This window comes from Canis lupus, chromosome 30 (genome assembly GCF_003254725.2).
Source record: "Canis lupus dingo isolate Sandy chromosome 30, ASM325472v2, whole genome shotgun sequence".
NCBI classification, from domain to species: Eukaryota; Metazoa; Chordata; class Mammalia; order Carnivora; family Canidae; genus Canis; species Canis lupus.
Window position 1 is genome coordinate 35,204,081 of NC_064272.1, and position 24,205 is coordinate 35,228,285.

The 24,205-nt window shown below is 44.0% G+C and overlaps 1 protein-coding gene across 2 annotated transcripts in view; it reads left to right on the forward strand.

Moving 5' to 3' along the window:
- Positions 1-24,205, forward strand: part of THSD4 (thrombospondin type 1 domain containing 4) — a 564,963-nt gene that overhangs the window by 171,478 nt on the left and 369,280 nt on the right. The window lies entirely within an intron of this gene.

The window sequence follows — 24,205 nt, forward strand, 5'->3', positions numbered from 1 at the left end:
GGGCAGAATTGTTTCCCCTGAAATTCATATGTTGAAGCTTTAACCCTTGTAGCTCAGAATGTGACTGTATTTGGAGATAGGGTCTTTTAAGAAGTGAAATTAAGATGAGGCTTTTAGGGATGGGCCCCCCATCCAGTCTGAGTGGCATCCTGATAAGAGAGTAGGACACAAAGAGAGCAGTATAAGGGATGAGTATGCACAGAGGGACAGTTCTGTGAAATGGCATCTACAGGGTGCCATCTGCAGGCCAAGGAGAGAGGCCTCGGAGGAAACCAACCCTGCCAGTATCTTGATCTTGGACTTCTAGGTTCTGGAACCATGAGAAATACATTTCTGTTGTTTAAGCCCCAAGTCTGTGGTTTTTGTATGGCAGCCCCAGCACACTTAATATCACCTCCTGTGCCACACATGATCAATGCCTCTGGCTTCATACCCCTTCTCCCTCTCTCACTCTATTCCAACCATACTGGTCTCTTTTTGCATTCTCCTGGCAGGACCTTTGCACATGCTGCTCCTTGGAATGATCTGACCTTCACATCTTCTTAGGGTTCCCTCCAAGTCATTCAGGTCTTACTTCAAAATCACCTCCTTTGAGTGGCCTTTGCAATCATACCCCACCACTCTCTAAGACATGATTCTCTTTATTCTCTTCAGAGCACTTGCAACTATCTGAAGTTTATAGAGTTGGTTTATTTATTTGCTGGAATGAAAGCCCCATGAGAGCAGAGACGTCCTCTACCTTGATCACTGCCATATCTCCACCAACTAGAACAATGCCTGACACATAACGGGGCTCAAAAAATATTCATTGGAATGAATAAGTCGATGTATGATAAAATTAGTTTCAATATATGAATAATTTAAAAATTTTAAAAATAGTGCTTTGAGGGGAGGAACAAGTTCACCTTTTGCAGTAGTTTCTTAGGAGAGTCATATCATTTTTGACTTTTGATCTATCATACTTACCCTTGCCCCCAAGCAACTGAGCCCTTGGCTGTGCTGTACACACTCCACCCCATCTCCACAGATTAGTATTGACACCAGGTCTCTGAGACTTTCATGCCATTACTAGTATCATTTTTCTACATACTACATGATATCATTTTTCTACATCAGTTTTCTACATTTCATGTCTTGAGCTGAAATTTCTTTATTAGAATAAGGACTCAGTGAGAAAATAAACATAGCACAGGCTTCTACTAACAAAGCAAATGAAATCTCTCATTTAAATTAGGTCTAATGGAAGTGTTGAATCACTATATTGTACACCTGAAGCTAGTATAATGCTGTATGTTGACTAATGGGAATTAAAATAAAAACTTAAAAAAATAGCTCTAAATGTCTTAATACAGGTGACTAGGCACTAGAGGCTCTCACTGGGGATTCTTTCATCTTGAGGGGCTTTGAATACAAACTTGGTGAAAGTCCTATACTCTGCCCAGTGTTTTTTTTTATTTTATTTATTTATTCATGAGAGACACAGAGAGGCAGGGACACAGGCAGAGGGAGAAGCAGGCTCCATGCAGGGAGCCCGACGTGGGACTTGATCCCAGGACCCCGGGATCACACCCTGAGCCAAAGGTAGATGCTGAACCACTGAGCCACCCAGGTGTCCCTACTATACCCAGTCTTTAGAGAATACTGACCCTAAGAATATTTCTGAGTGAGTTAGAAAGGTCCACTTTAGTCATATGACCATAGCTCTTCTTAAAGGCTTGGAAACAGTCACAATTTATGGAGAAAGAGATTGAATGTCTTTCTTTGGGTTGGGAGCAGGGAGGCCTTGTTTATTGTTTGTGAGTGTGTTTGTTTGGAATAAGAGAGTTTAGTTTTAGGGCAGCCCAGATGGCTCAGCAGTTGAGGGTCTGCCTTCAGCCCAGGGCCTGATCCTGGAGTACCGGGATCAAGTCCCACATCAGGCTTCCTGCATGGAGCCTGCTTCTCCCTCTGCCTGTGTGTCTGCCTTTCTCTCTGTGCATGTGTTTCTCATGAATTTAAAAAAAAAATTTTTTTTAATCTTTAAAAAAAAAGAGCTTAGTTTTAGATGTACTTAATTAGAAGTAAAGTTGAGATATTAAAGAGCTATTGAGCAGAAGTTGGAAATGTGAGAATGAAGAGCAAGGTAGAGGCAGGAATGGCAACAGAGATAAATTACTACATTAGCAGAATCAGGTGGTGTGGGTTAAGTCCCAGCCAAGGGCCTGTCTTGGAACCAGATTCCCATACGGGCTCAATGTCAGACCTCAGAATTTTAGAAATGTACTGGCAGGACTTACCAATACATGCCTATCTTTGTTTTGTTGTTGTTGTTGTTGTTCTGTACCACCAATGATTTCTGCCTCGTATGGAAAACTATTGGTTTGTCCCCAGAGAGTTTTATCCCCACTTCCAGACCAGTCCCTGCTTGAAAATGGTCTATGAGGTCTACAGAAAAAGAATAACATGAAATCAACACAAAAGTTACCTTTGCCTTGTTTGAATTCTGTGAATACTACTTTAATCACAACTATTTGATGACACTTGCAAACGCAGCTCTAGTTAAAAGAATACAATGTCTATATAGGTAAGAGATACCAAAACATTGTGCGATATAGTCAAAACAACTTTCATTTTGAAATTTCACATCTAAGTTTCATTTCTAAGTTGGATGTCTTTGTGCTTTTCCAGCACCACATTTCTGTTCTTTGGGACATTAGGCTACTGCATCCTTATGAAAAGTGTTCAGAGCAGGAATCATGTGATACCCATCCATTATATTGTGCACTCTCAAGATGGCACCATATTTGGGATGATCATATTGTAGTCCTTGTTATCCTTGAGTAAGTTTTGCAAGAAAGGATCGTATTGAAATACATGAGTAAATATTTACATGATTGACTCTGATTGATTGGCTGATATTTAGTTACATCAGGGTATCTTGCAACACATCTTCACTTTGCTATTTGAACAATTACTATTTAAAGATTCTTTATGTTAATAACCCCAGAATTTGTATTATGGCTTTTTGATAAGTTTTTAAATGTAACGGAGCAGATGCCTAAGAAGGGATATTTCGAGAGCTGGCTGAAAATTTCTGGGCTGAATTATCTTTAAAAAAATTTTTTTAAACTATTTTATTTATTCATGAGAGACACAGAGAGAGAGGCAGAGACACAGGCAGAGGGAGAAGCTGGCTCCCCACTGAGCAGGGAGCCCAATGCGGGTCTTGATCCCAGGCCCCCAGGATCACGCCCTGAGCCAAAAGCAGATGCTCAACTGCTGAGCCACCCAGGTGTCCTGAATTATCTTTTTTTTTTTTTTTTTTGATATCGGGGTGAAGAATAAGTAGAATTGAGAAAGCCTTTCTTTAACACTTTAGCAATAATTATCCAACATAGCTGTCGAAGGAGAAAGAAGAAGTGCCTGTTGATGTTTGTGCCAAGTAATTTGCGCCAGCATCTCTGTGGTTTGTTGAGTCAGTTTCTGCTAGGTTTGCAGATGTAACCTAGAAGCATCTATGCTTTGCTGGGCTAAGTGATGGTACCGTGTAATGGTCCCTCAGACTCCCTTGTAAGACCAGCTTTCTAACCAGTTGCCCTCCTTTTGTGGTAAGCGTGCTAATCTTGAACAATATAGCAATGTCAGGAAAAACAGCAATGTCAGAATAGGAGAGAGGGAGACCGAGTAGCCACTCTGACAGCACCCCTAAAAAGAGGATACTTGTCTGCATCCAACATTACAGAGTCTGGTTCTCCCCTGTGGAAGCAGATATTGGATGTTAATGACTTGGATTACGTGAGCTCTAAATTATTAGGATTAGTTAATGCAACTGCCAGGTGACCTAAAGACTCAGGATAGTTAGTCCCTATGTTCTTCTCCCCGGAGGACTATGTGTAGGGAAAGCCGGTTATTATTCTGGCTGAACAGCAGTTATCCTAATATGATGTAATGAATGTGAGCTGTTTTGCTAGACCAGGATAACTTAAACATAAGTTGGCGACCCAGCCCTACCACTTACAGTGTGCAACTTTGCATAATCGTATTACATTTGCAGAACCTCAGTTTTCTTATTTATAAAATAGGGTAGTAGTCAGTCATGCTATTGAACGGTACTGAGGATTATGGGACATAATATGTAAGTGCCAAGCACCAGGGTAGCTACTGATATTACAGTATTTTTATTAAAAGGTCACCTGACCATTAAATTTGAGCAGAGGCACCCTAAGAGGGCTTAATGTTTTGGAGTTTGATGTGTCTTGTTTCATGATCAGAAAGTCTGTGTCCAAATAATAGACACTCAACAGATTTGCCCAGGGCATTCTCTTCCCAGGGTTCAGGTGGAAGTCATTCCTGCTCCAAGGCCTTTGCTTCCTGAGACTCTAGGCAGATGGCCCCCTTCTATGGATCCAGTCCTCCTGTACATCATGAATTTCTTTTCACAGACTACCTTAAAAAATAAATTTGGCCAGGTCTCACTTACCTGTTTTAACAAACTTTCTGCCTTTAGGGTGAATTATGATTAATGCAGTCTTACTCATTTTTTTTTGCATTGGTTGTACCAATTTATGCTTAGAGAGGGCTTTACTTACAGCAATAAAAATAGTAATTTTAATCTCTATCATTCATTAAGCAATTATGACATGTCTGCATTGTGCAAAGTGCTTTACATGGATTATCTCATTTAATTCTCGAAACAAACCTCTGAGGTAGATATTATCTTTAAGTTCAAAGTGAGACAAAGGGGCGTAGAGGGTTGGAGCAACACCTGGTAAACGGCAGAGCTGGTGTTATTGCAAACCTACATGGCCCCTGTGTTTAGGGGACACACTTTTCTTTGCGTTATAATTTGGTAGCTGCATTTAAAAGGTCTATCCAATGATTTGGGCCTTCTTTATACTCTATATTATTATTATTATTATTATTATTCAAATTATAATTTTAAATGTAAAGAAAAGTGCAGAAAATAATACAACGTGGCATACTCACCACTAATATTTAATAATACCATTTTCCTGTATTTAACACAAATTTTTAAAGATATAGGAGTAACCCAACCTGTCTCATAATTTCTTCATATTCCTTAATCTCCTCAGCAGAAACTACTATACTGAAGGCAAGGAGTATTCTTCTCTGCGTGTTTTAATGGTGTGTGACTTGTGTACATCCCTAAATAATTTACTATAGATAGAGTTTAACAAAAACATTAGATTGTGAATCTAATAATGAAAGTTCAAAACTTTTTCAATCTGTGGGGTTTTTGTTCTGTTTTAGAAACGTCATGTTGTATGTTCCCTTTTGCAACTTTCCATTGAAATTTGTCTCTGTTGATATATGTGAACCTCATCCACTCCTATCGTATATATTCTAGTGTGTAAGCACTTTGCAATGCTTCTCTATTCCCACACTGCCGGGCATGGGCCCTGTGTTCATTTCTTAGCCCTGTGGACAATGCCTCCTTACACCCATGTGTGAACTGAGCACACACTCATCTTGGGTCAGTTATGTGTGTTGCAGATAATTTCTTCTAAACCGGGGTCAGCAAGCTCTTTTTGCACAGGACCAGATAGTAAATTCTTCAGGCGCGGTGGCCCACACAGTGCTGGTACAGCTATCCAACTCTGTCCTTACAGCGTGAGACCAGCCGTGGGCAGCGCGTAGACAAATAAGCATGGCTGTGGTCCAGTAAAACCAGAGTCACAATACACACTCAGCTGGCCCCTGTTCTAGATTATTGCTTATCTTTTTTGTTTATGAAGCCTTTTGTTATACTGAACTTTGTATTTGAACGTAATCAGTTTTCTTCCAGTCTTTTCCTGTTTGATTGTGCTTTTGTGTCCTGTTCAGGACACTCTACCACTCATACTTGGTCTTATTAATACTTCCAAAAGCTTTAAAGTTTTGCTTTTTACATTGAAGTTTTGTGCAATATGAACTGTGAATCTGGTTTTAATTTTCCTCTCCTGGGTCAGTTGTCCTGGCCACGTATTGAGTGGTTCATCTTCCTCTGCCAATACCCATTTGTTTAGGGATAGCCCTTGTTACATTCTGCGGACACAACACTAAGCCGGTACCTATTGGTTACTACTTATGTGAAGACTTGAGCCAGGTTTGAGACCTCTCCGTTGGGCAAAAATATAAATACTTGAGTGAGAGAGATACTCCCTTAGGATCCTTGCCGAAGACACAGGGTATAATTAGTAACTTAATCTCATGACAGAGTATTGGGCAGGGAACGCTCACTGCTGTCACAACCCCCAGATCACTGTGACTTCCCCCAATCAGGATGTATTTCTCAGTCACATCACAGACCAGGGTGAGCAGGTGGTGGGTAGGTGAGACTGCTTAGTTCCAAAGAGTCATCCAAGGACTTTAGCTCCTTCCATCTTATGGATTCACTATCACTTAGTGCCTTGGGGACCTCCAGGGGCCCTCTGCCATAAGATTGTTTATGATGGAGATAGAAAGCATATGGGGTCTTGTGGGAGGTTTTATCCGCCAGGTCTGGAGGTAGTGTGCATCGCTTCTACCCACATTCCATTGGCCAGAACTTAGTCAAGTCATGTGGCTACACCCAACGATGAGAGGTCCTGGGAAATGTAATGGAGCTAGAAGAAGAAATTGATTAGGTGAACAACAGATGGATATAGGTACTCCATTCAGACCCAGATATGATTCATAGTAAGAGCAGGACCATATGTATTGTACTCTCCCATCTCCCTAGCAACCAAAACAGTGCCTGGCTTATGGTAAGGGTTTAATGAAAAGGAAGGAAAATCAAGGAAGGAAGGAAGGAAGGAAGGAAGGAAGGAAGGAAGGAAGGAAGGAAGGAAGGAAGGAAGGAAGGAAGGAAGGAAAGGAGGGAGGGAGGGAGGGAGGGAGGAAGAAAGAAGGGCAAGCAATACAGAACTGTGACTCTGTGGGGCCTGGATATCACCTGTCTCTAATGCAGCACCCCCCAATCTAAGCTCATTGTGGGTAGGGCTGGCGACCCACTCTGCTTCTAAGCTTGGCACTCAGTGGTTGAAGGACTGAATAGAAGGGAACCCTAAGTTCCAGCCAATGAGCAAAGTGGGGCTCCCTGGACCTAGGGCATCTCCTGGGTCTCTAGTGAGCCACAGGAACGGACTGGAAGTCTTATGTTCTAAGGCTCTCAGTGGAGTTCTAAGAAGACAGTGTAATGAATGATAGGGCCAGAACCCGAGGACTCTCAGATAAAACCTTTTTTTTCTGCCTCTTCTGCGAGAGCCCATGTTGGAAAAATATCCAGAGAATTGTACTCTGTAGTTATCAGTGGGACCTAATAAACCATTGCCAATTTGACATTTATATTTTCATGCAACCCACAATGAGCCATGGGAACTGCCTTCCAAGGCCCCTCCAAAAGTGCTGGCACAACCCAAGGTTTCTAAAAGATTGGGTGGGATGTGAATGTTTGGACAGATTAGATTACCTAAGTGTTTGCTGTGTGTAAGAATGGTCTGAATAAACTGTCCAGGGGTAGTTCTCAGAGTTGGATATGAATGTCTAAACTAGCTGCTCTGGAAATGACTCGCTCTCTATCCTCTTCACCTCTGAAGCACATGTGTGATCCAGAGAACTAGAAGTGAGGTGGAGCTATGGAAGGAAAAAGAGTGTTTGTCTTCTGTGGACCCATTTATTTCTTTGTACATATGATGGAATTTGGGAGAAGGTAATAAAATGTGCCCTTTGGAAAATTTGCTTTTCCTTAAGATTCCATGGTGGGGGGGGGGGCCTGCAAAAGGGGGCAGCCCAATAGTGGAGGACTGGGGATGGTCTGGTTTCAATTTCTGGACCCACCACTTGGCACTGATATTTGACAAATTGCTCAACCTCTTGGAGCTCTGTTTTCTTCCTCTATACACAAGGGAAACCATAGTGTCTACCTTCATAGGGTTCTTACGGTGTTAAATAGGATAGGCTAACTCAAGTGCTTGATTACCAAAATGGCTGATAGGTGCCAAAGCCTTCTTGAAATTTCCAATTACTTTCACCTTAATTCCAGAGCAAAACCACTCTTCCTTAAAACATTTAAGAAAATAGAATATTGTTTCTCACTCAGTATTTCCCTTTGTCCTGGTTTCAGAGTGCCCGGTTGGTGGTGGTACCCCATTAGAAATCAGTTAGGGTGGCCCTGAATATGAGTTTTGCTAGGTTATTAATGAAAGCTTGTTTTGCCAACAAATTACAAACGTGATTTTGAACAAGGTTGAGAAAATTCTTTATTACAGGACTTTCCAGAGCTTTTACTATACTAATATGGATTTTAGATTTTTAAGAGGGCAGTTTAGTAATAGACATTACCAAAAAGGTCACAGAGCCATTTTTAAATTTGGAGGGTTTTTTTCAGATTTCTCTCTTGGTGCTGATGTTCTTGACAAAGTGCTTTGGGAAATGTTGACTCAGGGATTCGTGTTTGCTGAGCTCAAAGTTGGTTGGGTCACCCCTAGATGAACTCCCAGTTTCTCGAAGTTGTCCCTTGAATGAATCACCTTTCCACATGTGTGTAAGGGTCATTCTGCTGTCACTCATAATAGCCACATCATAGTCTAACAGGATAATTCCATAATGCCTTACGTTTAGTATAAGATTTGGGTTCATAAAACACTTGTATATTTGGAAAGTACTAAAGACCATCTGTTATCCCAGACTGGAACAATCTTTAAATGATTTTTTAGTGTCTTTATATTATAGTAAATCCCCTTCTTCGAGCTCTTCCCTTTTCCTCTTTCCATGGGGGAACCACCTTCCAGAAGAGGGGACTTTGCTCTACAGCCCCAATTCTTCCCCTTCCCAAAGATCCCTGATATTACTAATCTTTAAAATAGGGGCATCTGGGAGGCTCAGTCAGTTGAGCATCTGCCTTCAGCTCAAATCACGATCCCAGAGTCCTGGAATTGAGCCCCATGTTGGCTCGGTGCTCAGCGGGGAGTCTGCTTCTCCTTCTCCCTCTACTCCTCCCCCTGCTCCTTCTCTCTCTCTCTCTCTCTCTCTCTCTTACTTTCTCTCTCAATTAAAATCTTTAAAACAAAATATATCAATTCACATTTAGGCCTTTTAACAGAGTACATTCCATCTTAGATTGGTAAAGAGACAAACAGCACATAAAAGAGATCTGAAGAGCCAGGAAACCTGTTCCTGGGATATTATTAAACTTTTTGTTCCACCAGGTTGTCAGAAAGTATGAGACTACTCACAGCTAGCAGTAGCTCACCCTTGACTTTAGGTGAAACCAGAAACCTTGTTACATGACACTGAATCATAGAATAAGAGAGTCATGGTTTCCAATTCTCTTTCAACCCCATGCTACATCTTTTTTTAACATCAAGGAAAATGCCTCAGTTGGGTACTAGTTATGCTTTTAACAATTCTCAAACTGGGCCAGCCTCTGGTAGTGCCTGACTAGAATTAATAACGTTGCTGGTTTTCTTTTGTATTTATTTTACTCTTATTGATGAAAAGTGACATAGGTTTTCTACTTACCATGGTAAGATAACATTTCTTTTGAAAACAGATTTTTTAAAACGTGAACACATAGAAATCTGTGTGATGGCAAAAAATGGTGAAGATTGGAGCTGCTATCATAACAGTTGCCATGTCATCTTCTGAATTTGGCCCTAAATACAGGTTATGTCATTTCACAAATGAGTAAACAGACAAAGCCGTGCAATGACTTTGACTCAGTTATTTGGCTAGGATGCCCAGAGCTGGGACCAAGATCTTGTGAATCTCCCTGAATCCTCATTAAAACCTCAATATCAGCCCTTTGTACTGAAATAGAAGCTTAAAGTAGTCTCTTACAATAGTTTTTCCTCTCTCCAATTTGTAATCATATTCCAAGAATAGATCAAAACTAAATGAAGTATTAAAATATTATAAGCAGGGATTAATGTAAAAAGCACTGAAATAGGGACACCTGGCTAACTCAGTGGTTGAGTGTCTGCCTTCGACTCAGAGGGTGATGCTGGAGTCCCGAAACCCAGTTCCACATTGGGGTCCCTGCATGGAGCCTGCTTCTCCCTCTACCTGTGTCTCGGCTTTTCTCTCTCTGAGTATCTCATGAATAAGTAAATAAAAATTTTAAAAATAAATAATAAAAGCACTGAAATAAATGTAATTGCATTCTTAGAATGCTTTAACATCGGATGATAATTTTTAAGTGAAAATATTTAACCAAAAAACAGCTGAAACAACTTAAGACCTGTTAAAACAACAAGGAGGCTAATGTGAGCAAAGTAGAAAAGTATCTTAAAATGTTATAGCCAATTTAATATGGGCAAAAAAGTTACTTTCTTAAAACCCTGAAAAGTAGCTAAAACAAATACAAGCCAGAGTCAACAATCGCAAATGTGAATAACAATCAAAGCCCTTTAGAACGAAAGGGCAAATTTAGAACCGAGTAAAATGATAACATAGATTTCTTTTTGGGATTTTAATATGGGTCAGATTGAGTTGAAATCAGGCTTGGAGTATATTAAAATGCACCTACTAATGGTTTTTAAAAATCCACTTCAAGTCAGGTTAGACAGTGTTGTGGAGTTCTTCTTCTGCCTAGAAGGCATGGGTGACTTTTTAGGAACTTGGAGGGATTGTGCCGATTTGTACCTATTAACTCACTTGCTGGCAGAGAGGGTTTCCATGAGATAAAGAGACCAGGAGGCTGAGATTGTAAGTGGGCTGACAAACTCTGTGCCTGCTGGAGAATATTTGCTCATCAGAACCATCCAGAAAAAAAGTAGGTGGGGGTGGGGTCAGGAAAAAGTGAGAAAATTTAGTCCAAGGAACAGACCAGAATAAGTTATTCATATTGATGAATCATTGTGATTTCGTCTTATTTTAAAATTTGCAACCCTGTCTGTTTCAGGTGGTACTGAGTAGTAGAATTCTAAAAACACAAATGTATTAGTTTAATTAATGCATAACAAATTATCCCCAAACTTAGTGGCTTCTGACAAAATTTCTGTGGGTCAGGAATTCATCAGTGGCTTGGCCAGGTGGTTCTCATTGGTGTCGCTCGTACAGTGACAGTCCAAAGGGAAGCTGACTGGGGCTGCAGTCATCTGAAGGCTTGACTGGGACTGGGGGATAAACGTCCCAAGTGACTCACTCACCGGGCAGCAGTTTGGTCCTGGCTTTTGTGATTTCCTCTGCCCAGGGGCCTCTCCACAGGGCTACTGAGTACTTTGCTCACATGGTAGCTGGCTCTCCTCAAAGCAGGCAGTCAGAGAGGCAGCGTGGAAGGTGCGACACTCATAATGTCCTTGCCGGAGAAGGCTTAAATCGTTACCTTTGTCATTCTGTGTCAGATACGTAGACAAGTCCTGAGTCAGTGTGCGGGGAGACTGTGCAGAGGTGCAAACAGGAGGGACACTGGTCACGCAGGCCACTGGAGAGGCTGTATAGCACCACAAAGAATTAAAGGTCATGAAGAGAGCAGAGAAACCCCATGTTTGCTCTCTCCAACCCTGCAGGGGCAGGAAGCCCATGAAGTAGACAAATGACGGCAGCTTGGAAAAGGAGAAAGAACCAGCTAAATCCCAATGAGGCTGCTTGGAAGGAAGATGGGATTGTTCAGACAGCCAGCAAGGAACTGAGTGGGGAGCATAACAGGAGAGAGGTGGGAAGTGGGACAGTTTGAATAACCCATTCAGTTCTCTCAGATTCCCTCAAAACCGGCTGCCGGGCTTCAGGCTGGTTTGGGTCCCAGGAAGGTCATCTTGTGCTGAAAGCTATGGGTGTTGGATACTATAGCAGTCCCTTTTTTTTTTTTTAAGATTTTATTTATTTATTTTGATAGAAAGAGAGAGAGAGAGAGAGAGAGAACAGCAGGGGGGAGGGACAGAGGGAGAAGCAGACTCCCTGCTGAGCAGGATACCCAATGCAGGGCTCGATCCCAGGACCCCAGGATCATGACACAAGTGTAAGGCAGACACCCAACCACTGAGCCACCCAGGTGCCCTGCTATAGTGGTTCTGTACCGTTGAATAGTATCAGTGTCCCCAGCAGCAAGGGAAAGGCTTGGTGGTGGGAAGAAAGATTAAAGAGGAAGCAGCAACTATCAAGGGCCTCTATGGCTCTGCTCTTCCTCTTGGTTTATCACAAGATGAACAATAATCTGATTCTTCAAAACACGCACAGAGCCTTTTTTCTCATAAGGAATATATTTCTCATAGGAACTTCAAAAAAAAAAAACACAGGTAAATAATAAGAAGGAGGTCGAAGTAATTTGTAATTCCACTCCTCAAAGAAAATTATGCTTTCTGTTTTTCCAGTGACCATATGTATCTCACCATCCCTGTGTGTGTGTGTGTGTTGGCTTTGTGTGTAGTGTTTTTACCAAAGTAGTGTTGTGATACATACAGCAGTCTGCTTCTCTCATGTTGATACTCATGTTGAACGTATTACAGTTGCTGCTATTTAATGTTGATCCTTGATCCCCGAATGGATGATTCTACTGTAGAAGGTTTCTCAACCTTCTTATTTATTTATTTATTTATTTATTTATTTATTTATTTATTCATTCATTCATTCATTCATTCATTCATTCATGAAAGACAGAGAGAGAGAGAGGCAGAGACACAGGCAGAGGGAGAAGCAGGCTCCATTCAGGGAGCCTGATGTGGGACTTGATCCCGGGTCTCCAGGATCACGCCCTGGGCCGAAGACAGGCGCTAAACCACTGAGCCACCCAGGGATTCCCTCAACCTTCTTATTTGTTATTGCTATGCTAGGGAGCCCTTTGGATACCGGCATGAATTTTAATACTGCAGACACATGTATGTCTGTTTATAAATTGTCCTTCTTTGTAAGGAGCATATAATTGTAACATCTCAGGTTGTTTTTTTTTTTACCCCCCAAAGAACAAATATTTGCCCCCTGTGACACTGCATACACTGTAGCTACATTTTATATAGCTTTATGGTGTGTGTTGTGTCATCATATGAGCGTATATACAATGTCATGTACAACGTTGCAGCAAACTCCTCACCCATGTTCAGGTATCATTTCTCTCATGCTGAGGAATCAGACCTGTATCCATAACCTCCTGTGGGATCCCACCGTTTCCTTTTAATTTCACCACTGAGTGTTCTCTTTACCCTTCCGTTCAGTAGTGCATGAGTACCTGCCTGGTGCCAGCCAGTCCTGATTCTGGCACTGGTAATAGAGAGATGACTGAAAAGCCAATTTTATCTCTTCACGGCCCATGCCCACTGGAAGGTAGCAAGCAAATGTAAGGATGAAGAGGAGGCAGGGAACTTGGGTGCCCAGAGAAATCCTCAGAATGGTCTAAGGGGCTCAAATATGGGTTATGTCATAGCTCCGGTCCTCCTTGGAATTCAGGTCAGGGCGTAAGATCACATGATTTGTGGTTGTTGCGAACCTCAGTTTCCACATCAGTAAAATGGGCTAGCCATACTGACTGCACAGGGATTTCTTTAAAACCTTCTGCAGTGGGAAGTCAGAGGAAATGCTAAATTAGAGCCCATTTGACTCATAAGTGTGACATTAATTAAACAAACAAAAAAAAACTGTCTAGGAACTCTGGATAGTTTGTCCTTAGGGACACTGTGAGTTTATGATGACATCAAAGCTAGAAGGAAATAAAGATTTTCACTGGGAACTCTTTTCTCTCTCACCCCTGAATAATTCTAATGATATGCATGTAAAATACATTATGGCAAATCCTTTAACAATTTCCGCCTCAGTAATGTTACATCCTGGTAGAGCAAGAACATCTGCTTAATAATTTCTTGCAAATGCTCTGCAGAGCTGCCAGGGGTAGAATTTGGTCAGTTGGGTATAGCATGAAGCGGATGGCGTGGGAGAAGGAAGGACATGGTTTGAGCACAGGATTCAACCACCAATGTGACTTGAGGCAAGTGATTTAACTTTTCCAAGCCTCAGTTTCCATATCTACAAAGAGGAGATAAAAATGATGTTTATATACCATACAGGGTTGTTGTGAAGATTCAGTGAGCCAGTGAATGTCAAGGGTTTAATGTTAATATCTGGTCCAGAACAAACGCTCAAAAAATTGTAGGTGATGATGATAGTGGGAGTGATGTTGATGGTTGTGGTGGTGATGGTGGCTGTGGTAGTGGTGGTGGTGATGGTGGTGGTGGTGATGATGATGGTGATGATCATGATGGTGGTGGTGACGATGGTGATGGTGGTGGTGATGATGGTGGAGATGATGATGGTGGTGGTGGTGACGATGGTGATGATGGTGGTGATGATGGTAGTGGTGGCGGTTCTGTGGTGGCAGTGGGGATGATGGTGGTGCTGGTGGTAGAGATGATGATGGAGTTGATGATGATGTTGTAGTGGTAGTGGTGGTAAAAGTGACGATGATGGTGGTGTGATGGTGATGGAAAGTGAAAAAATATGTTGCTAATATGAATCAGGGGTGTTTTTCTGGCATTGCGGCTGTAGCTGAGATGCAGGGGCAGAGAAAAAGCACAGCAAATTCTTTTTGGACAGCATGAAACTCCTTCAGCAATGGGAAAGCAGAGAGAGAAGAGAGGAGTGGGAAGCTGACAGGCCGAGAGTAGCATTTTTGCCCCTGTCCCTCAGTGGCTCTGTGATGTGTATTCTCTGTGATTCTCAATTGCCCCTCATGAAATTGGAATAGGACCTTCCCTCAGATTGCAGTGATGGTTAAGGAGATAGTGTGTGTGAAAGCAGCAGGTGGTGGGCAGGCCCGGTAGACATTAGTTGTGTTCGTGAAAGGGATATTCCATTAACAACTTGAATATTCCTATGGACCACTCTTTTTCATTCCATTTCCTCCTTTAATGGTCTATGGCGGGCTTTTATTCCTTCTGTGAAATGCATGAATTCCCTTGCTTGGGGAGGGGCTCACTGTGTCCAGCCACCCACCATTGTTTCAAGCAGCTCCTGCCAGTCCAGATCTTAGCCTTCCTCCACCAGATTCTGGTCACCTCCCTCAGGAAGCCCTCCCTGACTGACCTGACCAACCTAGAGCTTGCTTTCTTGGGACTTTCAAGATCATACAACTTCTAAATCCATTCACTAATGCTTCACTCTGCTAAGTATGTATATTTATTTTATACGTGAGTGTGTTTGTTTTGTCTCCCTAATAAGTTAAAGCTCTATGAAGTCAAGAATCCTGTTATATTTATTTTTTGAATCTCATCTGCTTTCTCTTACCCCAAATCCCAACATCCCCCTGCAATCCTTTGGAGTGTAGTGCTGAACATATAGTGGGCATTCAATAAATAAAGCCATATTTAGATTTCTTTTTTTTTTATAAATCCTTTTTGTCTTGCTGCTTTTTCTTCACCTCACTCCCTGTATCATGTGCCTTAAAATATACACAAATGCAACCTTTTATGTTTATATATTTAGTGACCTGCTTGTGAAAATAAATGTGTTACAATGTGGGGCCTGGGACTGCTTGTGAAAATAAATGTGTTACAATGTGGGGCCTGGGACACCTGATACCATTTGAGCCTCAGAATAAATTAATTCAGCTGTATCTGTGAGAGAATGGCGATTTCTCAATTTAAACAAACATGCTGTAGCGAATACAGCCTGTAGTCACTACAATGAGGAATGGGGCAAAAAAGTAAAGCTGCCCTCTTAACGGCCTCACTGCCCAAACCCCAATATGATCTGACTCTAGAAACAGGAGGAACTCCAGCTCAGGGGAGAGGCCTCTGCTCCAGGGTTACACTAGGCTGGGGGATCTCTGCGACCCCTCTCTTACTAGCAGGCTCTGCAGTGTATTTTTGTGCTCTGCATGGTGTATTTCTCTCCTTCCTATTTCTTTTTCTTTTTTAATTAAGTCTTCAATCATACAATCTGGCCATCTGTGTGAACGATGGTGGCCCTTTCGGGCTGCCTTTTACTTCAGCCCGTGCAAAACCTCTTTATCTGATTCTCCTAAAAGACATCATTGGCCACATCCCTTGATGGATGGAGAGGAAAAGGTTAATCTGGCTTTATTTCAGTCGTGGCTTTGTTCTCCCCTACCTACCAATAGTCAGTTCCAGCCTAAAGCTTATCTTTCTCATATTTACTCATTTGCTCATTTATTCGGTCAGTCTGCCGCTTAATAAATATTTATCATTTTGTCAATTATGTGCCAGGTGCTATTCTGAGCTCTGGAGCTAGAACAGGGAATAGAAGTGATAATGCCCTCCTCCCCGGGAGCCAACATTCTAGCAGGGGAGAGAGAACAACATACCATGCTGGCTTTTTTCATTTGGAATTTTTTAAAAACTCTGAACCTTGGAAAAAGTCCACTTTCCATGGGCTTATTAAATATGCTGAACCAGACAGTTACTGCTGCTTACTGGAGATCAGGGTTCAACAGACTGGAGCTCCATGACACAGACCTTTTGATTTTATGGTTTATAAAACAAAACAAAAATGATGGCGCTCTGAAGATGTCACATCTGATTTGTTTGCTGTGTTTCCTTAGAGGCAGTGTGGTGTCGTGGTCAGAGAGCTAGCTTTGGGGTTCCGGTCACCTCTGCTCACTGGGCCTTAGCTTCTCCATCTGCAAAATGAGGGGGTAGGCAATATCTACGGTTCCCTCCAGCTCTACAGTCTGATGCCACTAGTCCTGCAAGATCAAGATCCTTTTCCTGAAGAGAGGCTTGTCTTATTTTAGCCTAAGACACAGCCAGGGCATCCGACAAATACCCAGCCTCCGTTATGATGTGTCACCATGAAAACGTTGGCTGCCCTTTGGACGTAACTGCTGGTGCCGTGGCCCAAAGTTAAATTTAGATAAAAATCAGTTACGAGCTAAAAATAGTCCTGGTTTTCCTGACAGGTTGTATTCATCATCATGGGAGGAAAAATAAGGAACTGGCTGCCTGGCGACGGGGAGAGGGCCAGGCTGAGTGTGAGTTCAGGCCTCGGCTAGAATCTCACTGACTTGAAAGGCCAGTGCCGCATCCTGGGAAATCTGAGGCCGACGACCGTGGGAGGCTTTGGCCCAAGGAAAGTTCGAGTTAGAGAGAATGGTGGCTGGGCCTCTGGATGACCCACGCTGCCCACAGCTTCTAGAATGTTCTTTTAGGAACTCCTCTTCAGAATGAAACCCAGAAACTTCCTTTGCTGTCTCCTTAACAACTTGCCTTAAAAGGCATTTTTCAGCCAAAGGCATATTTTAGTGGACTGGAAAGGTGGAGATTGGGTTGATGTCACGTCCCGTAACACGCCGTGTTGGGCAGGCAGTATGTCGGACCTGAGGTACAACCCCAGCTCTGCTCGGATGACATATCCGAGCCTTTCTGAGCCTCAGATTGTGACATTAAGGTAATGCCGCTCACCTGACAGGGCCGTGGCAATGATTTCATGAGATGATTTGTACCAAGGGCTGCGTTTCGTACTGAGGACATTTGAAGTGCTCAGTATCATTGCTGGTAGCATTATGCCCTCCTGGGCCACGCAGGGAGTGATTGCAGCTGCCCCTGGATGCACGCACGAGGAGGACTCTGGGTAGACAGAGTCACTTAACTCAGTCTTGGTTTCAACCGTGCCCTCCACTTGCTCACTGTATGACCTCGACTAGACTCATCTTCCTGAATCTTAGTTCTTACATCTCAGAAATGGGTTTGACACAGGTTTTTTTTCTTTTTAATTTTTATTTATTTATGATAGTCACACACACACAGAGAGAGAGAGAGAGAGAGAGGCAGAGACATAGGCAGAGGGAGAAGCAGGCTCCATGCACTGGGAGCCCGACGTGGGATTCGATCCCGGGTCTCCAGGATCGCGCCCTGGGCCAAAGGCAGGCGCTAAACCGCTGCACCACCCAGGGATCCCCCCCCCTTTTTTTTTAAGGTTACTGTAGGACGGTGAGCTTAGCATATACGATGGGCATTTGGTAAACACCAGGAACTGTTCGTTGTCATGGTTGAGAGACTAAGCTCTAAAGTTAGACTGACCTGGTAAAGTCCAGGCTGGACTAGTTATTCGCTGGGAGGCCTTGGGAGAGTTGCTTCACCACTCTGAACTTCAGTTTCTTCTTCGAGAAAATGGAAACGTATCAGCCATCTGGAGTCACTGTGAGGGTCGGATGACGTGACACATGTCAGTCAGCCCAGTGCCCGGCACGCGGCAGAGCCCTCCCTGTTAGCTCTCTCCTTCTTGCCTTCTCAGCTCCTCGGGACCCCATTGAAGAGGGTTCTCCTGCTGTATGTTCCCGCGGGCCTCAAATACCGTTTCAGAAACCTCTCTCTTTCCCTCTCTCACTTTCTCTCTCTGCCTCTGCTGCAGCGGCCACTGGGCCATTGCTCTGTTGGCTGCCAAGAGTGAGAGAGAGGCTAGTTCGGTGAGTAACTTAAAATAAAACAGACATCAGTTGATACGTGGGAGGTTGGACTGGCACAGACCCTAACTGGCCTGCCTAGTGGGCATCGCTGCGGTCGGGCCCCGGCCAGCGGGCAGGAAGGCCGTGCTCATTTGCTCTCCCACCTGCGTGTCTCCTGGGGCAGAGTCAGAGACCTGAGCTTGACTCCCTGCACTCCTCCAGAGGCCTCTGGCCGGCAAGGCTGTTTGTCTCCCCTTCCATCTCTCTGCTACAGTCATTTAGACCTCGTTGATTGGTTTTCCTGTGGTAGTGTTTGGGCGTCTCCCCCAGCCACCTAGGTGTTTGGCCTGTGACGGTGATGGAGGGGTGGCTGCCCTTCGTCAGGCTGCTCCTGGCATTGGGGAAACAGCTCTGAAATCTCCCGACTGGGGCAGGCCAAGAAAATTTGGATGCGGACGCATGAACACTTGGTTTCATCTGAAGACAGTCAGGTCTCAGGCTGGCCAGATCACTGGGAAGAAATGTGGCTTTGCATCTGAACTCTGCATTTGGGGAAACTTGGAGTTATCAGTCTCAGCTGGCTCCGGCTCAGAGTGGATTAGCTTTTATGAAATGATTGTCTCCAAACACACTTACTAAATGCAAAAACCTGCTGTGGCTCCACGGGCCCTGTGGGGCGGGCTGAGCGCAGAGGCTCGCTCTAGCAGGGGTGGCTCTGCTGCGGTCTGGCTCCCGAGCGGGGCAGGGCGGGAGGAGGAATCCCAGACCCGGAGGCTGGAAGCCTAGGCTTTGGTCTTCGCCCCCCGCTCAGCGGTCGGAGGACCTGGGGAAAGATGTACGGCTTTACCGAAAACATCTCAGAGCTCATCTCTGGGGCTCTTGTGGAAGGATGGCCCGCACGTCTGCTGTTCAGATTCTCGAAGAGCTGATACTGAATCATTTCTTTTTTTAAGATTTTATATGATTATTTGTGAGAGACAGAGAGAGAGAGAGGCAGAGGGAGAAGCAGGCTCCATGCAGGGAGCCTGATGCGGGACTCGATCCTGGGTCTCCAGGATCACGCCCTGGGCCGAAGGCAGGCGCCAAACCACTGAGCCATCCAGGGATCCCCTGAATCATTTCTGTTTTCTAAGTCCCCGTGCAACATGGGGCTAGTACTTGTACCTTGAACTTCAGCCTTCCCGTTTGTAATACAGAGATAACAAAATTGTTTGTCAGGGTCTTGCAGGAAGCAGATACCAAGACAGGATTAAGGGTGCAGGGAATTTTGCTAGGGGGACCGGGTAGGCTAGCAGACTGCTCAGACAGCAGTACTGGTCCGTCTTTGATTGAAGGAGAGGGGAAGGCTTAAAGAGGGGTCCTGGAAGGAGGGTTCAGCAAGGCCATGCCGGGGAGCCATGGAGTCAGGGTGATCTAGAGGAGGCATCTCAGCACCCCTGCTGGGTTCAGCCCTCACCCCTGGAAGGCTCAGCAGAGTGCCCAGGCTTGTGTCAGTGATGGATTTCAGAGCCCAGCAGCTGGGACCTTTAGTCGCTTATGCCCCCTATAGTTGGAGGTCTGCACAGGACATTCATTCTCCCCGGAGCCACGAATGGCTACACTGCCAGGGCGTGTAGGGGGTTGCAGATCCGAGATCAAAGACGTGGAGAACGTCAGGTCTTATTTCAAGGACCATAGGCACGTGTGCATGGGTACATGCATGGGTGGAAACTCCTGACTGTAGGTTTGTAGTGGAAAGAACACCAGGCTTAGAAACAGGAGGTCTGGGAGGAGGGAAGGGCTCTGCTCAAGGTCCTTCAAATTACTTCTTGATTTAGCCCTCCGCACAAAGCCAGGGTAGTTGGGCACCCAAGCTCACAATGTTAGAGCACACCATGCCTGGGATTTGAAACCCAGTTCAAGTCTTGTGACGTTAACATTTTACAATCCAGCGGCTGTCACAAGGTTAAGGTGTAGGGATCATCATCCCTGACCGCAGCTGGGATTTTTGTCTGTTTTATCCACGCTGTGTAATCTATACCTGGAACCTGCCTGGTACATAGAGGCTCTCAACAAATACCAGAGAGATGAATCCATTGACTGAAACTGTTAGCTTGGTGCCCAGTCTAGTTCACCCAGATTCCTATGAGTAACCCCCCGACCCCATTAGGCCTCCCTAACAGTGGCGTTCCTATGGGGAGCCAAGGATGCTTGGGTGAGAAGGACATCGTCCCCCTTGGCTGGCTGCAAGGTCGTGGAGGAGAGAGTCACTGCACATTGTGCTTTCTGCTTCAAGAAGGAGGATGTGATGAAAGCATTAGCAGCTCAGCCCGAGGACTTGAGCTTCCTTCCTCTGGGATCTCCAGGCTTAAAGGGCATCAGGAGGAGTGTACCTAGGCTCAGCTTTCAGATCAGGTATGGTCTTTGGAGGGTGAGTCCCAGCCAACCTAAAGCCCCTCGTTACTGTCCTTGAGGCCATTAATATGTTGTGGGAGTGGAAACTGCCTCCCCAGGCTCCAAACAGCTGTCTATTTTAGCTTCCCATTTCTGGTGTGTGGGCCTCTCAGACTTGAGTTTCTCACCCTCAACAGGCTGTAATTAGGCTGAGCCTTTGTTTTTTTCTTGGCCATGAGCCTTGTCATTCTGGCATCTACAGTTTTGGACAGGAAAAGTGTGGATTTGAGTGTCTGGCAACTGGTACAGTGCAGAAGGGCAGTGGTAGTAGGGGACATTCCCATGGCATCAGTGTGGACATTTTTATTTTCCCAAGCATCAGCCAGACCAAGGATGCTAGGCATTGAGGCTATTGTTGAGGACACTTAGTGCTCTTTCCCTCTCCATAGAGGTAAGGAACATTTGCATTAAACACCCAATTTTTATGAGGGTACCAGACAGGCACAAACTTTTCTTTTTCGCAGGCTTAGTAGAAGCTTACTGAGAAAGTGTGGACTTTAATTGACAAGGTACTGCTACAGAACGTTGTGCCTTTGCCTTCCTTTCCCTCCCCTCCTTTGGTCCTCAACTAACATTTCTCTCCTCTGTTATGCCAAATGTGTGGAACTCAGAGATGAGTAAGATACAACCTCTGCCCTCAAGAAGCTTGTAACCTCTCAGCCTGCTGTTTCAGTTGTCAATTCAACTGACGAAAGGATTAAAAAGAAAGGCAGTTTTTTAAGATTTAGAATTCACAGTATAGAAGAAAGTGTGATAAGATGCATCCAGCAAACAGGAAGCCAGAGTAGGATGTCAACAACCAGAACAGTTATAAAGTGAGAACTTAGCGAGCTCCTTTCCACAGAAGAGTCCAGAGCGTGTTCACGTGGATCATTTTTCTCTATGCTATATGACATATGAAAAATAAGGGGAATTCGTTCCTTGCAAATGAGAGATCTTCAGAATCCTAATTTTAAAACCAACATGTGGGACACCCAGGTGGCTCAGCAGTTTAGTGCCTGCCTTCGGCCCAGGGTGTGATCCTGGGGACCCGGGATCAAGTCCCACAACGGGCTCCCTGCATGGAGCCTGCTCCTCCCTCTGCTTGTGTCTCTGCCTCTCTCTGTGTGTGTCTCTCTCTGTGTGTGTCTCTCATGAATAAAAAATAATAATAATAAATTGAAAATCAACATGTGGTCTCTCTAGAACCCTTTCTCCAAGAGAATCATCTACAGCCTTTCTGAATTAACAGGTCGTAGAGGAGTTTGGGGATTAAGCATGAGAGTGTATGTGAAGCATTTGGCACATTTCCTGGACACTTAGAAGCACCCAGTAAAATTGGTAACTCATTTTTTTAATTTTCATCATCATTCTTGTTGTTTTCTCACTCTCCTGCTCTGGGGGCAGCTGGTGCAAGGCTGTTACCCAGGATCCATGGAGAATCCCCGAGGGCTGGGATTGGTGCCGGGATTGGCATTGGCCAAATCTATGGCCAAATGCTGGCCCAGGGGAGTGCGAATGATTCAGCAAGCCAGGGTCTGACCCAGGCCTGAAAGAAGAAACACAATAGCTTCCCCCTCTCCAGTTCTGCAACACTAAGCCCTGGGCATCCCATTTGGATTTGTTGCTAGAGAGATTTGTGGCCCTTATGGCTCTCAGAGACGTCAGCAGATATGGTAGCTGGAAGAAGGAAAATGTATGTTCTTCTTAGAAGCTGTGCTGTCCATCTGGGCAAAGCAGAACATGTAACAAAGCCTGCTTCTTTTTGAAGCTGCACATTCAGAAATAGAATGTGGCTTAGTGACAGACCGAAGCAGATGGGCCAGGGCTGCACTGGATTTGAGAAAGGCCCTCCTTGAGAGCAGAATTAATGGAGCTCAGGTTCTGGGAGGGTGAGAGCACTCTTGGCATGCAGCTGTCCTGTGACTGTTGCTACATTCATCTGTGAAACATGTTGGATCTAAGAAATGAGTCTTGGATCCTGGGTCATGTTAACATCAGAGTCATCTTTTATTAATTAAATGAGACAATACGTGTGAGGTGCTTAGAGCAGTGCCTGGCACACAGCTCACATTTCAGTTAATGCAGATAATCGTCAGCACCAGCGTCTTCTTTTAATTGATGGTTCTTTGCTTACATCAAGGTTGTTGGGCTCAGATACGATACTTCAGTGAAACAGAATGCTGTACTCTGCTTAGGATTTGAATGAAGTATCCCCCTTCCCAGCACCCCAGGAGGATTTTTGTATAATCCTCATCTCTTGGCGTCTAGACTCCCATGATGGCAAGTAGATTTACTCTGGTGCTATGGAGTCTGGCCAGAGTCCTTTTTGAGAAGAATTCTGGTCTGGGACTTCAGGCTCAGAGCATGAGGATAGAGTAATTGATTAGTGATGTCTGTCATGGGTGTGGGGAAAGGAAGGTGTGTATGTCATGCTTTTACTATCTCTCACTAAACAAAGGAAACTTAAGGCCCAGCCTTGGTGAAAATGAGCATGAGGCTCATTTCTGAAGATGTTGCCATTCTGACAAGCAGCTGAGACCTGCACAGCTGTTTATCTTCCCGGTCATGTTTCTGGTTTCTGGCTGTTTGTCTTTTAACAAGAGGTCAGTGATCGAGGGCTTCTCCACATCTGCAGGGAGTTTCCTGCAGAATTAGGATGTGTAAAATAAACCCACGAAATCAAAGCCCTAAGCAGATGCTGGAGATTGTTTCCCACTTGAGGTCATCCTTCTTCTCGAAGGGCATGGGGTGGGGGTGGGATGTAGAGGGATGGTGTGCAGAGCCAAACTAAGAAGCTGAACTATAACAAAGTATAATCAATAAAAAGGAAAAAAAATGCTCCAATTGGGGTGAAATCACTTGGGTGGATGGCCTTTCAATTGTAATCTATTAGGGAGGAGAAATAAAGCCGTGGCTGCCATATTTCCAACACATGTAGACACACGTACACACACGCTCTCCCTCTCCCACAAAAGCACAAGCCTCTAGAACTTATGTAATCAGTTAAGTGATTTAGAGCAATTGCTTTTTAACTTCTGATATAAAAATAAAATTTACTGCCTTGGTCTTAGGGGCGAGAGCCTAATGATGCATGGAAAGAAGTGGCGTCTAATAAACATACCAATATGCTTGATTTTTTAAAATCTGAAGTTCAGTTTCCATTTAAACATAAAAGAAATTTAAAGTACAGTTGCTGAAAAGTTAAAATTTCTGATTAGCAATATTTAAAGCATTGAATTTTGTATTTCGCCCTTTCAGCATTTAAGGAAAAAAAGTCAAGCGGTCATTTGGGTGTGATTGTTTTTCTTAAAGCCGAAGATCGTTATTTGGAACAGTTGGTGTTACCCCTGGTCATTAATTATATTCCACATTTAACCATGTCTCCGTTTGTTTTGAAGTACCACATGTGCAAAGAAACAATAGCTCTCATGGAATTAGACATTTTTAAAAGGCATAAAAATATTACATTTCTGTAAGACATGCTTTCAGAACCCTAGTCTACAA